The sequence below is a fragment of the Pseudophryne corroboree genome, unplaced genomic scaffold (genome assembly GCF_028390025.1).
Source record: "Pseudophryne corroboree isolate aPseCor3 unplaced genomic scaffold, aPseCor3.hap2 scaffold_485, whole genome shotgun sequence".
NCBI classification, from domain to species: Eukaryota; Metazoa; Chordata; class Amphibia; order Anura; family Myobatrachidae; genus Pseudophryne; species Pseudophryne corroboree.
Window position 1 is genome coordinate 389,342 of NW_026970095.1, and position 14,408 is coordinate 403,749.

Consider the following 14,408-nt stretch of genomic DNA (forward strand, 5'->3'; position numbering starts at 1 on the left):
TACAGTACATTACTAATAGTCCAGTGCTGCATCTTGCTGCTCAGTGTCAGTTCTAGTATCCTCATCAGTGCTCACTATCACTGTTCATTGCATTTTGGTTTTCTGTATACTACAGTAACATAGTAATATAGTAACATATAGTAACATAGTTTTTGAGGTTGAATAGAGGCAAATTGCCCATCGTGTTCAACCTGTTTTAAGTTGTGATGATTCTACATACTTGCTGAATAATGTTTTATGACTAGTTAGCTACTATAACTCATGTTACCCCCGGATTAACCATGTTGATATTTTAAGTATTATAACCTTGGATAGCTTTTTCATTCAGAAATGTATCCATTCCTTTTTTAAATCCAATTACAGAGTCCACCATTACCACCTTCCCTGGCAGGGAATTCCACATCCTGATTGCCCTAACAGTGAAGATCATAGTATCTCACCTGGCAGGTAAGTAGGAGTTGGGCTAGAGCTGTGGAGGATTGCTGCTCGGGCACCCCCTGTCAAGTGAAGGAGATCCAACTGAGGCAGCACAAGGGAACTCTCGAAAGAAGAACAAGGCTAGAGGAAGATCTGAGACAAAGAAATCTGACTTTTACCACAGTCCCCCACTACCACAAATAATGCAGTCGAGTTTCCCACATTTGGGGAAATCACAGGGGTCAGCATACCCAGAATGCAATGAATGAACCTCACCCTGGGAGAACAATCTTCATGACCATGGTATCTCCTATGCAAAATAAGTATGATTTGGGATAGGGCTGGGGAGGGCTGCTGCTCAGGCACATCTCTGTCAAGTAAAGGAGATTCAACTGAGGCAGCACAAGGGAACTCTCATCTGGGGACAACAACTGCAGGGAGAACACATATTTTCAGATGAAAATCTTGGTCATGCTCTGGTTTCTCTTCAGAACGAACAAATCTTTCGCCTTTTACTAAAGATTTCCGTGGAGAGGAGCAAAACTGAGTTTTACCTCAATTTTTGCATGCCCCATCTTTTTGGGGTTTCTTTTATCGGTTTAAAGATAGAATGAGTGTGCTTTAATGAAAGCTCATTTGCATAGAAATTACAGTAAATGTTTGTTTCTTTTCAAACAGAACTTTCTTGACCATGCTACTTGCTTGAAATATCTGGGAGCACATGGAATACAGTACAAACCATGCTTATAGCAAGGAGAAGCCAGGTGAGAAATCTGCTTTCTTTCAAATTGGGCGCTCACTTTGATCTGAATGAGGACTGCTGGCATGGCACTCAGGCGACAGGTGGAATCTTGGTCATGCTCTGGTTTCTCTTCAGAACTAACAAATATTTCGCCTTTTATTAAAGATTTCCGTGGAGAGGAGCAAAACTGAGTTTTATCTCAATTTTTGCATGCCCCATATTATTGGGGTTTCTTTTATCAGTTTAAAGACAGAACGAGTGTGCTTTCTTGTTAGCTTTAATGTAAGTTTATTTGTATAACAATGACAGTAAATGTCTGTTTCTTTTCAAGCAGAACTTTCTTGACCATACTAATTGCTTGAAAGATCTGGGAGCACATGGAAAAGAGTACAAACCATGCTTATAGCAAGGGGAAGCCTGGTGAGAAATCTGCTTTCTTTCTTTCAAATTGGGTGCTCACTTTGAGCTGAATGAGGACTGCTGGCATCAGGGCCGGCTCTAGGCATGTTCGAATAGAGCGGCCGCGCAGGGCGCCATCCTTAATGGGCGCCACGCGCTGGCGCCGCCATATTCGATGCTGGAGCCGGCCCTGTGTGTGTGCTGCTGCAGCATTTGGCGGTCGCGCTGTGTATGCGCGCTGCGCGGCGCCGGTATCTAACGTCAGACGCCGGCGCCGCGCATAGCCCGCCTGCACAAGTGGCCGCCCACCCGCCCGCCAGCCCGGACCCAGGCTCAGGCTCACTCGCCCGGCCTCCCGCCCGCCCGCCAGCGCTCCCACACAGGCGGACAGCAGTACTCCTCCCCAGCGCCGCAGGTATTTTTTTTTTTTTGGGGGGGGGGATCCGCACTGTGGGGGCATTTCTGGCACACAGGGGGCATTTTTGGTTATGTGGGGGCATTTCTGGCACTGTGGGGGCATTTCTGGCTCTGTGGGGGGCATTTCTGGCACTGTGGGGGCATTTCTGGCACTGTGGGGGCATTGCATATCTGGCTCTGTGGGGGCATATTTGGCACTGTGGGGACATATCTGGCCCTGTGGGGGCATATCAGGCACTGTGGGGACATTTCTGGCACTGTGGGGGCATTTCTGGCACTGTGTGGGCATTTCTGGCACTGTGGGGGCATTTCTGGCACTGTGGGGGCATTTATCTGGCTCTGTGGGGGCATTTATCTGGCTCTGTGGGGGCATTTATCTGGCTCTGTGGGGGCATTTATCTGGCACTGTGGGGGCATTTCTGGCACTGTGGGGGCATTTCTGGCACTGTGGGGACATATCAGGCACTGTGGGGGCATATCTGGCACTGTGGGGGCATATCTGGCACTGTGGGGGCATATCTGGCACTGTGGGGGCATTTCTGGCACTGTGGGGGCATTTCTGGCACTGTGGGGGCATTTATCTGGCTCTGTGGGGGCATTTATCTGGCACTGTGGGGGCATTTATCTGGCACTGGGGGCATTTATCTGGCACTGTGGGGGCATTTCTGGCACTGTGGGGGCATATCTGGCACTGTGGGGGCATATCTGGCACTGTGGGGACATATCTGGCACTGTGGGGGCATTTATCTGGCTCTGTGGGGGCATTTATGTATCAGGCACCGTGGGGGCATTTATGTATCAGGCACCGTGGGGGCATTTATGTATCATGCACCGTGGGGGCATTTATGTATCATGCACCGTGGGGGCATTTATGTATCAGGCACCGTGGGGACATTTATGTATCTGGCACCGTGGGGGCATTTATGTATCTGGCACCGTGGGGGCATTTATGTATCTGGCACCGTGGGGGCATTTATGTATCAGGCACCGTGGGGGCATTTATGTATCTGGCACCGTGGGGGCATTTATGTATCTGGCACCGTGGGGGCATTTATGTATCTGGCACCGTGGGGGCATTTCTTGCACTGTGGGGGCATTTCTTGCACTGTGGGGACATTTCTTGCACTGTGGGGGCATATCTTGCACTGTGAGGGCATTAATGTATGTGGCACTGTGGGGGCATATCTGCGCTGTGGGGGCATTTATCCATCTGGAACTGTGTGGCCATTTATGTAGCTGGCACTGCTGGGGGGCATGTCACGTGTAGCTGGCACTGCTGGGGGGCATGTCATGTGAAGCTGGCACTGCTGGGGGGCATATCATGTAGTGTTCCCGCTAGGCGTCTGTGGCTGGGCAGTGTGTCTCAGTGCTCTACCTGGCGCAATGTGTCTAACGTGCTCTTATAGGAGGTTCTACCTGGTGCAATGTGTATTAGCTGCACTACTGTGTGGTGTAATGTGAATTGCCACTATAATGTGGCTACGCACCTTCCCCACGAAGTAACTCCCCTAAATTTTTGCTGCGCGCCTTGGGCGCGCACTGTCCATGCTTTAGCGTGTGGAAATGGGAACAACAAGCATTACAGTATGTACATCATTTTGCCCACCTAACTTAAAAATGTGCCCTCCCTGTGATCAGCAACCTGCCCTAAAAAGTGAACACTAGCACGTGTAGCTGGCACTGCTGGAGGGCATGTCATGTGTAGCTGGCACTGCTGGGGGACGAGACCACGCCCACTTTTTCAAGAGGCCACGCCCACTTTTCCAAGGGCGCGCGCGCCTTCGGCGCGCGCATGGGGGGGGGCACTTTTACATTTTCTCGCTCAGGGTGCTAGTAGGCCTGGAGCCGGCCCTGGCTGGCATGGCACTCAGGCGACAGGTGGAATCTTGGTCATGCTCTGGTTTCTCTTCAGAACGAACAAATCTTTCGCCTTTTACTAAAGATTTCCGTGGAGAGGAGCAAAACTGAGTTTTATCTCAAATTTTGCATGCCCCATCTTATTGGGGTTTTATTTTATCGGTTTAAAGATAGAACGAGTGTGCTTTAATGTAAGCTCATTTGCATAGAAATGACAGTAAATGTTTGTTTCTTTTCAAACAGAACTTTCTTGACTATACTAATTGCTTGAAAGATCTGGGAACACATGGAAAAAAATACAAACCATGTTTATAGCTAGGGGAAGCCTGGTGAGAAATCTGCTTTCTTTCTTTCAAATTGGGTGCTCACTTTGAGCTGAATAAGAACTGCTGGCATGGCACTCAGGCGACAGGTGGAATCTTGGTCATGCTCTGGTTTCTCTTCAGAACGAACAAATCTTTCGCCTTTTACTAAAGATTTCCGTGGAGAGGAGCAAAACTGAGTTTTATCTCATTTTTTCATTGCCCCATCTTATTGGGGTTTTATTTTATCTGTTTAAAGATAGAACGAGTGTGCTTTAATGTAAGCTCATTTGCATAGAAATTACAGTAAATGTTTGTTTCTTTTCAAACAGAACTTTCTTGACCACACTAATTGCTTGAAAGATCTGGGAGCACATGGAAAAGAGTACAAACCATGTTTATAGCAAGGGTAAGCCTGGTGAGAAATCTGCTTTCTTTCATTCAAATTGGGTGCTCACTTTCAGCTGAATGAGAACTGCTGGCATGGCACTCAGGCGACAGGTGGAATCTTGGTCATGCTCTGGTTTCTCTTCAGAACTAACAAATATTTCGCCTTTTATTAAAGATTTCCGTGGAGAGGAGCAAAACTGAGTTTTATCTCAATTTTTGCATGCCCCATATCATACCTCCCAACTGTCCCGATTTTCGCGGGACAGTCCCGTTTTTTGGGGACTGTCCCGCTGTCCCACCTGCGGGCCGCAGTGTCCCGCGGTGGGGAGGACAGTTGGGAGGCTCTGTCTGTCGCTGCCCTGCTTAGCAGAGCAGCGGTGAATAGACGCTGTGCATATGCGCACAGCGTCTATTCACTGAAGTCAGAGGGAGAGGTGGCATGCCAGCGGCTCACAGAGCGCTGGGCATGCCCCCTCAGTGCCGAAAACGGGGGCGTGACTCGCGATCGCGGGTCCTCCCGCGAAGTCACACCCCCTTTTACTTAGGCCACGCTGCAATTGTTCATGCCGTTGGCTTGTGTTCTGTTGAATGCCACGTTCTGCGGCATGCTTAAGGTGTGAGCTGGTAAGATGCTCACCTTAGTTTAACAATAAATCCTTTCCTCGAAATGTCCGTCTCCCTGGGCACAGTTCCTATAACTGGAGTCTGGAGGAGGGGCATAGAGGGAGGAGCCAGTTCACACCCTTTGATAGTCTTAAAGTGCCCATGTCTCTTGCGGATCCCGTCTATACCCCATGGTTCTTAATGTGACCCCAGCATCCTCTACGGACTAAGAGAAAAGGATGCCCTTGCGCACTATCCTGACTTCTCCTCCCGTCTGCTTACTTTGTGCCTTCCAACGCACAATGCGAACTACAGGTGGTGCTGCAGGGCCCACACCCTTTTACTTGCCTTACAGAACAGCTCTGGAGCTGTTACAGTGCCCAGCTGCTGCAAGAAATCAGCTTGAATGCTTCAGGGGATGGGGCATGGCCAACATGAGCCCCACACCAAAGGAGGGTGGGGGTGTTTAATGAGAACTAGGGGTCATCCAAGCACTGCAAAAGGCCGCCATGCCCTGCACGCCCCTTTTCTCTTTTCATATGCAGATGAGGGTTCCAGCCAACTTTGGCCCACTGCTTGGATAACATCACTGTATGCAAATCCGTCTGCTGCAGACCTTCCCCCAGGAATGCTTGTACTAGATGTTGCATATGGTTTGATATTTGATGGTGCTTCAGTATTAGGCAGCCTTCCGCCCTCCCATGTTCATCTGAAAAGATGTGGTCTCCCTGCAGTTGTTGTCCCCAGACGAGAGTTCCCTTGTGCTTCCTCAGTTGAATCTCCTTAACTTGACGGGGGAGGGGCTGCCAGAGCAGACACCCTCCCCAGCCCTATCCCAACTCATACTTATTTTGCATATGAGATTTCTTGATCATGAAGATTGTTCTCACAGGGTGAGGTTCATCCATTATATTTTAAAATAGGAAGGTACAAATTACATATTTGAATTGCATTTATGTGCTGGATTCAAATGTCCCCCCCCCCCCTTCCATTCTCAATTGTGCCCGTCAGCAGCTATTCTAAGGTTGCTGCCAATGGGTGTGACACATTAATTTCTTCTGTGGGGTACACTGGACTCCACAAGGATTCACATTGGGGTGTAGAGTAGGATCTTGATCTGAGGCACCAACCGGCTCAAAGCTTTTGACTGTTCCCAAGATGCTCAGTGCATTCTCCTCTATAACCCCGCTTCCATGAACAGGGAGCTCAGTTTGTAGTTGGTGCCTTCAGTAGCAGGCCACTTAACAGGGGCCTGCCTCAGGCAGCCTATTCTTAGCTATAAATTTTGACAAGAAAAGAAGAACTTGTTTTATGAGAATCTACAAGGGCTGCAGCAGGCTAGGTCTAATAGACATCTTTACTGCAGCTTCATCACTCCCAGCGACGCTGTATACTCCCGTGCCCTGGTTGCTGGGTCACTGCAGCGGAGGCTCCGGTTTCATCCTAAGGTCAGTCACACACACACCACCCTTCCGGATCACGAGGCCGCTGTTGAAGGGGAGCGTGGCCGTAGGGGGTGGACCGTGTGCGCACTGGCGTGGACACTGATTACTGGGCAGCCGCTCCACTAGCCACCAGGTACAGTTAAGGAGCACAGGTCTGGGGGTTTTTCTCCTATATTAACCCAATTTTGTACTGCCCGCAGCGCATTGTGATAGGTAATAGGGCCTGATTCAGGTTGGATTGCAATCACAATAAGCGATCCAACTGCAAAAATTGCTAAGAGCATACGCATGTGCCTGCATTTTCTGCGGCACCCCGCAGAGAATGCGATCGCCTCTGCCTGTCAATCGGGGCGGGGGGGGGGGATAGGTGGGTCAGCAACACTCCATTTCCAAGTGAGGGATGGAGCGGTGCGGGTGCAAGGCTTCAAAATGGGGTCTGCAATGGAGGAGACACAGGGGGCGTGGTCACAGCGGCTGTATGAAATCACATTCAGCCGCTGTGATCACAAAAATGGTGGCGGCTTCCTGCGCGCACATACAGTCTGCACCAGCAGGAGGCTACACCATTTTTTATGATCACGCTGAACTGCAGTGCGACTGCAATTACAGCATGGTCAAGAAGGGAGGCGTCATGCTGGGTGGCCATGCCTTTTCACTGTGCAGGAGCCAGCACCGCTCACACACTAGTCCCCGGGTGCAGTCCCCAACCCCCGGGACACCCGGAGCAACAAAATGTAGATTCAGGCCACCAGGCCACGTCCCTACCTATGAAACCATGCCTCCTTTTTACCATTGCGCTGCTTATCTGCGCGCACTGCATTACAATCTCCCTCGCCACCTCTCTTGGTGTCACCAGTAATAGTGACACCTCTGCCATGCTTGTAGCAGCTGGTCCTAAGATCTACGCCTCAAGCCCTGAGTGTTTGCCCTTGTGACTTGTTGATCATCATAGCGAAGCAGATGCTTACAGAAAACTGCAGGGGCTTAGATTGAAAATAAAAAAAATTGATGGGTATAAGGTAGAGAGGAGCGGGTTCGGTTCTCCGAGAACCGAATTCCCCACGAACTCCACGTGGTTTACACTGGTCCGAGGCAGGCTCGGTTGTTCCCGCCTGACTCGGAAAACCTGAACAAGGGAAAATGTCATCATCCCGCTGTCGGATTCTCGCGAGATTCGGATTCCATATAAAGAGCTGCGCGTTGCCGCCATTTTTACTCGTGCATTGAAGAGAGAGCGGAATGGACGTGGCTATGTTCTCTCAGTGGAAATCTCAATAGCAGTGCTCAGTATCAGTGGTTACTTATTGCTGCTCAGTAATACTAGTAGTGTGTCTCTCCTGCTCAGTGTCAGTTCTCAGTAGTATCCTCATCAGTGCTCAGATCACTGCTCATTGTCTTGTGCTGCATTGTGGTGCTCAGCATACTACAGTACATTACTAATAGTCCAGTGCTGCATCTTGCTGCTCAGTGTCAGTTCTAGTATCCTCATCAGTGCTCACTATCACTGTTCATTGCATTTTGGTTTTCTGTATACTACAGTAACATAGTAATATAGTAACATATAGTAACATAGTTTTTGAGGTTGAATAGAGGCAAATTGCCCATCGTGTTCAACCTGTTTTAAGTTGTGATGATTCTACATACTTGCTGAATAATGTTTTATGACTAGTTAGCTACTATAACTCATGTTACCCCCGGATTAACCATGTTGATATTTTAAGTATTATAACCTTGGATAGCTTTTTCATTCAGAAATGTATCCATTCCTTTTTTAAATCCAATTACAGAGTCCGCCATTACCACCTTCCCTGGCAGGGAATTCCACATCCTGATTGCCCTAACAGTGAAGATCATAGTATCTCACCTGGCAGGTAAGTAGGAGTTGGGCTAGAGCTGTGGAGGATTGCTGCTCGGGCACCCCCTGTCAAGTGAAGGAGATCCAACTGAGGCAGCACAAGGGAACTCTCGAAAGAAGAACAAGGCTAGAGGAAGATCTGAGACAAAGAAATCTGACTTTTACCAGAGCTGACCAGAGGAAAGCACAAACACAGTCCCCCACTACCACAAATAATGCAGTCGAGTTTCCCACATTTGGGGAAATCACAGGGGTCAGCATACCCAGAATGCAATGAATGAACCTCACCCTGGGAGAACAATCTTCATGACCATGGTATCTCCTATGCAAAATAAGTATGATTTGGGATAGGGCTGGGGAGGGCCGCTGCTCAGGCACATCTCTGTCAAGTAAAGGAGATTCAACTGAGGCAGCACAAGGGAACTCTCATCTGGGGACAACAACTGCAGGGAGAACACATATTTTCAGATGAAAATCTTGGTCATGCTCTGGTTTCTCTTCAGAACGAACAAATTTTTCGCCTTTTACTAAAGATTTCCGTGGAGAGGAGCAAAACTGAGTTTTACCTCAATTTTTGCATGCCCCATCTTTTTGGGGTTTCTTTTATCGGTTTAAAGATAGAATGAGTGTGCTTTAATGAAAGCTCATTTGCATAGAAATTACAGTAAATGTTTGTTTCTTTTCAAACAGAACTTTCTTGACCATGCTACTTGCTTGAAAGATCTGGGAGCACATGGAATACAGTACAAACCATGCTTATAGCAAGGAGAAGCCAGGTGAGAAATCTGCTTTCTTTCAAATTGGGCGCTCACTTTGATCTGAATGAGGACTGCTGGCATGGCACTCAGGCGACAGGTGGAATCTTGGTCATGCTCTGGTTTCTCTTCAGAATGAACAAATCTTTCGCCTTTTATTAAAGATTATCCGTGGAGAGGAGCAAAACTGAGTTTTATCTCAATTTTTGCATGCCCCATATTATTGGGGTTTCTTTTATCAGTTTAAAGACAGAACGAGTGAGCTTTCTTGTTGGCTTTAATGTAAGTTTATTTGTATAACAATGACAGTAAATGTCTGTTTCTTTTCAAGCAGAACTTTCTTGACCATACTAATTGCTTGAAAGATCTGGGAGCACATGGAAAAGAGTACAAACCATGCTTATAGCAAGGGGAAGCCTGGTGAGAAATCTGCTTTCTTTCTTTCATATTGGGTGCTCACTTTGAGCTGAATGAGGACTGCTGGCATGGCACTCAGGCGACAGGTGGAATCTTGGTCATGCTCTGGTTTCTCTTCAGAACGAACAAATCTTTCGCCTTTTATTAAAGATTTCCGTGGATAGGAGCAAAACTGAGTTTTATCTAAATTTTTGCATGCCCCATATTATTGGGGTTTCTTTTATCTGTTTAAAGACAGAACGAGTGTGCTTTCTTGTTAGCTTTAATGTAAGTTGCCATAGATGCAGTGAAACACGCGTGTAGGGCACGGCGTGTCCTCGTGTATTTGACTCATGTGAAATGTTATAAAACAAAAATATATGATTATGATGTTAGCTGTTAGTCTCCACTAATAGGGAATAGAAGCTGAGCTATAAGAAAGGAATACACTAGATATGATGTCACTTAGCAATTACAATGTCTAAAGTGCATACAGATAGCTACTAATAACTCTTGATAAGAAAGTATATCAGTGTGGGTATATTTATATGATGGGATATTGGGACTAGTGAATATATATCACTCCTGCTGTCCAGATTGGCAATAACCAGACAATTATGATAAGAGTAGAGATGTCACATGGGCTGCTATAGATATTAATTTAATGCTGTATGTGTCATTTGTTACAAATGGATACATTTTCTATGAGTCAGCCTAGCAGCTGCATGTTCTAACAGAACACTATCCTCACACAGAATCTGCTAACCTTGAGATAACTAAATGACAGTGTGTAACAGTCTCTTTACTATAAGACTGTTACAAAGTAATATATATATTTGAAGTCAGTCTAGCAGCTGTGTGTTCCAGCAGTTTATAAGACAAAGAAAATCTCCTATTGTGGAATCTAGACACATGGGACTGCTGGCCTGTGTCATACTATTTCTATGTAATACCAGTAACATGTATATAACTGTTACATAATTGTTACAAATGGATAAATCTTTGAGTCAGCCTAGCAGCTGCATGTCCTAACAGGACACCATAAATCCTTTACAGTGTAACAAATTGATTGGTAACACTTAAAGGCTGGAGAGCAGTTATATGCCTTACTAGCATACTCAATATACCACATTATTACACCAGTTACCACGATTATTGACAGCGCATTTGATATATTATATTACCCTCACACTGAGTCTGTTTACCTTTAGATAACTAAGTGACCGAATATGTAACAGTTTCTCTATCATAAGACTGTTACAAAGTGAGATAGATATATTTGGAAGTCAGTCAAACAGCTGTGTGTTTCAGCGGTTTATAAGAAAATTCCTCATTGTGGAATCTGGACCACTAAGGGTTATTATATATATAGCACATGGAATTGCCACATCTCCCTATATGATAATTTCATTACACTGTAACATAATAAGAATTAACTCTTTAACAGTGTAAATAGAGAGTAATGAATCTCTGACACATGGAATATATTATTTCTTAGATGAATTGGATAAACCATTATGACAGACACTTTGCTTCCTAATAAGAATTGAGGTGGCTATACCTCTAAGGAAAGCATTATTGCCTACGCCTAGATCAGATTAAATAAGATCTGGCTGAATATATGAAGGAAGGTTGCTATTTATATGAGAATTGGAATTGCTATATTCCTTAAGGCAACCCCACCGATTGATATATGTTGTCAATTAAGTATATCTGAACGGCTATATCTGGACCAGATTTAATAAGATCTGGCTGATTATATGAAGGAGGGCTGCTATTTATATTGGAATTGCCATATTCCTTAAGGCAACCGCACCTGTTGGTATATCTCGCCAATTAACTATATCTAAACAGCTAAATTAAAGCTATTCATCATTTTTTTAGTTTGGATATTAATAAATATGATCTTTCCATGATGCATAGAGATTTCCCTATCAAGTGATTCCTTATCCGATATAGAAAGCTATCCCCCTATGGTATTGAATTTAGGAATATAGTCTTAGGGGACACAGAGAAATAAGTGATCCCCATCTACCTAAGCACCCCACAAATTGGAGGTTAGCTTACCGGTTATACTCAATCACCCCCACAAATTCGCCAATGGGGATGGCTTCCCGGGAGGTAACCCCTATTGAGTGAAGGGAGTATATAGGATACGACCCAGTGGTACCTGACGACATAGATACTAACAGCTATTTAATAACATTACGCTAGAAAGTGATTATTAGCAACATATATATCTATATAAACAACCCCGCCAGGGTTGTGCCTTCAAAAATAATCACACACGGACACGCTTTTTAAACCTTTTTTTCACATCTCTTTATTCTTCTTATGCACATGTATGTCAGTTCTGTGATTTTAACCTTTATGTTTCACTGCAGTTTGGGATAATAATATTAATATTTATCCAATTTTAATACATACTTAATAAAGGTTATATTTTATGATTCATTCATTCTGTCCAGTGCGTCAACAGTGCAGATTTCTTCTTGTTTTTTCTCCCAAATTCTATAACAATGACAGTAAATGTTGTTACTTTTCAAACAGAACTTTCTTGACCATGCTACTTGCTTGAAAGATCTGGGAGCACATGGAAAACAGTACAAACCATGCAGTATCACAAGAGCCTTTATTTGATCTTTCATGAAGATAGAGCAGAATTGAGGACACGTCAACAATTTCTGCCGAAGGTGGTTCATCTTTCCACATGGTGCCTTTGGCCACTGACACCTTCGTTGAGTCAAAGTCTCTGGCTGTGGTCAGAACTTTGAAAATTTATGTCACCAGAACGGTTCAGATTAGGAAAACAGAGGCTCTGTTTGTCCTGTATGCTCCCAACAGGATTGGGTGTCCTGCTTCCATGTAGACCATTATGCGCTGGATCTGTGGTAAGATTCAGCATGCTCATTCCACGGCAGGATTGCCGTTACTGAAATAGGTGAAGACCCATTCTACTAGAAAGGTGGGTTCATCCTGGGCAGCTGGTCGGGGAGTCTCGGCATTGCAATTTTGCCGAGCAGCTATTTAGTAAACACTTTTGCTAAGTTTTACAAGTTTGATACCTTGGCTGATGATAACCTCAAGTTGGGTCATTCGGTGCTGCAGAGTCGTACGCACTCTCCCACCCGTTCAAGAGCTTTGGTATAACCCCATGGTTCTTAATGTGACCCCAGCATCCTCTAGGTCGTATGAGAAAATAGGATTTTAATACCTACCGGTAAATCCTTTTCTCTTAGTCCGTAGAGGATGCTGGGCACCCGTCCCAGTCCATACTGTGTCTGCAGTTATTACTTGTGGTTATACACATGTTGTGTTATGGTTCTGGTCAGCTTTTTGCTGCAATTGTTCATGCCGTTGGCTTGTGTTCTGTTGAATGCCACGTTCTGCGGCATGCTTAAGGTGTGAGCTGGTAAGATGCTCACCTTAGTTTAACAATAAATCCTTTCCTCGAAATGTCCGTCTCCCTGGGCTCAGTTCCTATAACTGGAGTCTGGAGGAGGGGCATAGAGGGAGGAGCCAGTTCACACCCTTTGAAAGTCTTAAAGTGCCCATGTCTCTTGCGGATCCCGTCTATACCCCATGGTTCTTAATGTGACCCCAGCATCCTCTACGGACTAAGAGAAAAGGATGCCCTTGCGCACTATCCTGACTTCTCCTCCCGTCTGCTTACTTTGTGCCTTCCAACGCACAATGCGAGCTACAGGTGGTGCTGCAGGGCCCACACCCTTTTACTTGCCTTACAGAACAGCTCTGGAGCTGTTACAGTGCCCAGCTGCTGCAAGAAATCAGCTTGAATGCTTCAGGGGATGGGGCATGGCCAACATGAGCCCCACACCAAAGGAGGGTGGGGGTGTTTAATGCGAACTAGGGGTCATCCAAGCACCGCAAAAGGCCGCCATGCCCTGCATGCCCCTTTTCTCTTTTCATATGCAGATGAGGGTTCCAGCCAACTTTGGTCCACTGCTTGGATGACATCACCGTATGCAAATCCGTCTTCTGCAGACCTTCCCCCTGGAATGCTTGTACTAGTTGTTGCATATGGTTTGATATTTGATGGTGCTTCAATATTAGGCAGCCTTCCACCCTCCCATGTTCATCTGAACAGATGTGGTCTCCCTGCAGTTGTTGTCCCCAGACGAGAGTTCCCTTGTGCGTCCTCAGTTGAATCTCCTTAACTTGACGGGGGAGGGGCTGCCCGAGCAGCCACCCTCCCCAGCCCTATCCCAACTCATACTTATTTTGCATATGAGATCTCTTGATCATGAAGATTGTTCTCACAGGGTGAGGTTCATCCATTATATTTTAAAATAGGAAGGTACAAATTACATATTTGAATTGCATCTATGTGCTGGATTCAAATGTCCCCCCCCCCCCCTTCCTTTCTCAATTGTGCCCGTCAGCAGCTATTCTAAGGTTGCTGCCAATGGGTGTGACACATTAATTTCTTCTGTGGGGTACACTGGACTCCACAAGGATTCACATTGGGGTGTAGAGTAGGATCTTGATCTGAGGCACCAACCGGCTCAAAGCTTTTGACTGTTCCCAAGATGCTCAGTGCATTCTCCTCTATAACCCCGCTTCCATGAACAGGGAGCTCAGTTTGTAGTTGGTGCCTTCAGTAGCAGGCCTCTTAACAGGGGCCTGCCTCAAGCAGCCTATTCTTAGCTATTAATTTTGACAAGAAAAGAAGAACTTGTTTTATGAGAATCTACAAGGGCTGCAGCAGGCTAGGTCTAATAGACATCTTTACTGCAGCTTCATCACTCCCAGCGGCGCTGTATACTCCCGTGCCCTGGTTGCTGGGTCACTGCAGCGGAGGCTCCAGTT

At 46.1% G+C, this 14,408-nt stretch overlaps 10 non-coding genes across 10 annotated transcripts; 8 read left to right on the forward strand and 2 right to left on the reverse strand.

Moving 5' to 3' along the window:
• Positions 1–576: 576 nt before the first annotated feature.
• Positions 577–744, reverse strand: LOC135029288 (U1 spliceosomal RNA). The gene has a single exon (XR_010225445.1). It is a non-coding gene; the product is annotated as a U1 spliceosomal RNA (small nuclear RNA).
• A 144-nt stretch (positions 745–888) lies between these two features.
• On the forward strand, positions 889–1,004 carry LOC135029393 (U5 spliceosomal RNA). Its single transcript, XR_010225529.1, has one exon. It is a non-coding gene; the product is annotated as a U5 spliceosomal RNA (small nuclear RNA).
• A 270-nt stretch (positions 1,005–1,274) lies between these two features.
• LOC135029440 (U5 spliceosomal RNA) lies at positions 1,275–1,390 on the forward strand. Its single transcript, XR_010225573.1, has one exon. It is a non-coding gene; the product is annotated as a U5 spliceosomal RNA (small nuclear RNA).
• A 2,477-nt stretch (positions 1,391–3,867) lies between these two features.
• On the forward strand, positions 3,868–3,983 carry LOC135029403 (U5 spliceosomal RNA). The gene has a single exon (XR_010225538.1). It is a non-coding gene; the product is annotated as a U5 spliceosomal RNA (small nuclear RNA).
• A 275-nt stretch (positions 3,984–4,258) lies between these two features.
• LOC135029422 (U5 spliceosomal RNA) lies at positions 4,259–4,374 on the forward strand. The gene has a single exon (XR_010225556.1). It is a non-coding gene; the product is annotated as a U5 spliceosomal RNA (small nuclear RNA).
• Positions 4,375–4,649: 275 nt separating this feature from the next.
• Positions 4,650–4,762, forward strand: LOC135029451 (U5 spliceosomal RNA). The gene has a single exon (XR_010225583.1). It is a non-coding gene; the product is annotated as a U5 spliceosomal RNA (small nuclear RNA).
• Positions 4,763–8,602: 3,840 nt separating this feature from the next.
• On the reverse strand, positions 8,603–8,766 carry LOC135029285 (U1 spliceosomal RNA). Its single transcript, XR_010225442.1, has one exon. It is a non-coding gene; the product is annotated as a U1 spliceosomal RNA (small nuclear RNA).
• A 144-nt stretch (positions 8,767–8,910) lies between these two features.
• On the forward strand, positions 8,911–9,026 carry LOC135029397 (U5 spliceosomal RNA). Its single transcript, XR_010225533.1, has one exon. It is a non-coding gene; the product is annotated as a U5 spliceosomal RNA (small nuclear RNA).
• A 270-nt stretch (positions 9,027–9,296) lies between these two features.
• LOC135029446 (U5 spliceosomal RNA) lies at positions 9,297–9,413 on the forward strand. Its single transcript, XR_010225579.1, has one exon. It is a non-coding gene; the product is annotated as a U5 spliceosomal RNA (small nuclear RNA).
• A 286-nt stretch (positions 9,414–9,699) lies between these two features.
• Positions 9,700–9,815, forward strand: LOC135029429 (U5 spliceosomal RNA). The gene has a single exon (XR_010225563.1). It is a non-coding gene; the product is annotated as a U5 spliceosomal RNA (small nuclear RNA).
• The last annotated feature ends 4,593 nt before the right edge of the window (positions 9,816–14,408 follow it).